We start from the raw sequence: 1,953 nt of genomic DNA, 5'->3' as shown, positions 1-1,953 counted from the left end.
TTTTTTTTTCAGCACCTCCTAGATCAGAGGCCATGGTGGGCTGGAAGCAGATATCTGGGATTTATTTATCTTCTTTTTATTTTTATTTTTATTTTTATTTTTAAAATATATTTTATTGATTTTTTACAGAGAGGAAGGGAGAGAGATAGAGAGTCAGAAACATCGATGAGAGAGAAACATCGATCAGCCTCCTCCTGCACATCCCCCACTGGGGATGTGCCCGCAACCCAGGTACATGCCCTTGACCGGAATCGAACCTGGGACCCTTCAGTCCACAAGCCGACGCTCTATCCGCCGAGCCAAACCGGTTTTGGCTATTTATCTTCTATATTTGAAACTTTGTACCTTGAGCTGAGCCCAGGGCCAGCCAGGATAGGCAGGAAGCTTGGCTTCCTCTATTGCTGGGGGCAACCCAAGCCTCCTGCTCGCTCCAGCTCCATGGCAGCTGCCATCTTAGTTGGGTTAATTTGTATACTAGCTCCCGATTGGCTGGTGGACATGGCTTGTGGGTGTAGCAGAGTGGCAGAGTGATGGTTAATTTTCAAGTTTCTCTTTTATTAGTGTAGATAGAATTGAAATGCTGACTACCTTCATAAATAACAAAAGATTATATGAGAAAAGGACTCAGTTACTGGATAATTTGATTGAATAATAAATAAATTCACTTTGAAATATATATAATGATTCTACTACATCTGCATCTTTGGGTGTAAGCACATGTTTAAAAATGCTTAGTTCCCAAAGCATTTAAAAACATTTTCTCCTCATAGAAATGTCCCTCTAGCTTCATTTTTAATTCTCCCATCTTTCTCAAATGAACATTCATTGCTTCATTGTTTTTCATTATTATTTTTGAGTATATACTCTGATTCTTGAATTGTTTTAGGTTCTAGGAATATAAAACTCCAAGCTCTCATGGAGCTTAGGAAGAAAGAAAAAAGAAATTTGATTATAGTATTACCAAGCTTGGTTTTACTTTCTGTATGTATTCTCTTGCCATGATAAGAAATTACCACAAATTTAGTGACTGAAAACTATGCAAATTTATTCTTTTATAGTTCTGGAGGTCAGAAGTCTGAAATGAGTCTTATTGGACTAAAGTCCAGGCATAGGCAGGCTGCTTCTTCTGGAGGCTTTAGAGGAGAATCTGTTCCTTGTCTCTTCCAATTTCTAGAGACTGCTGGCATTCCTTGTGGCCAAATCACTCTAATCTCTGCTTTTATCATTGTATACCATCTCCTCTATCTGATCTTCCTTGTCCTTCTTTTATTTTATTTATTTATATATTTTTAGAATTCACATAGTTATTTTTAATTCTTTATTGTTGAAAGTTTCACATATGTCTCCTTCCCCCCCATTGACCTCTCCCCACTTGCTCCTGCCCCCCAACACGTGCCCCCACTCCCTTATTGTCTGTGTCCATTGGTAATGCTCATATGCATGCATACAAGTCCTTTGATTGATCTTTTACCTGCCCCTGCTCTCCCTTTCCCTACCTTCCCTCTGATGTTTGACAGTCTGTTCAATGCTTCTCTGTCTCTGGATCTATTTCTGTTCATCAGTTATGTTGTTCATTATATCCCACAAATGAGTGAGATCATGTGATATTTATCTTTCTCTGACTGGTTTATTTCACTTAGCATAATGCTCTCCAGGCCCATTCATGCTGTTGCAAATGGCAAGAGTTCTTCCCTTTTTACAGCAGCATAGTATTCCATTGTGTAGCTATACCACCATTTTATTATCCACTCATCTGCTGATGGGCACTTAGGCTGTTTCCACATCTTAGCTATTGTAAATTGTGCTGCTATGAACACAGGGGTGCATATATCCTTTCTGATTGGTGTTTCTAGTTTCTTGGGATAAATTCCTAGAAGTGGGATTATTGGGTCAAATGGGAGTTCCATTTTTAATTTTTTGAGGAAACTCCATACTGTTTTCCACAGTGGCTGC

The sequence above is a fragment of the Myotis daubentonii genome, chromosome 1, assembly GCF_963259705.1.
Source record: "Myotis daubentonii chromosome 1, mMyoDau2.1, whole genome shotgun sequence".
Taxonomy (NCBI): Eukaryota; Metazoa; Chordata; class Mammalia; order Chiroptera; family Vespertilionidae; genus Myotis; species Myotis daubentonii.
The sequence above is the reverse complement of the archived record's forward strand: the minus strand, read 5'-3'. Positions refer to the sequence as shown.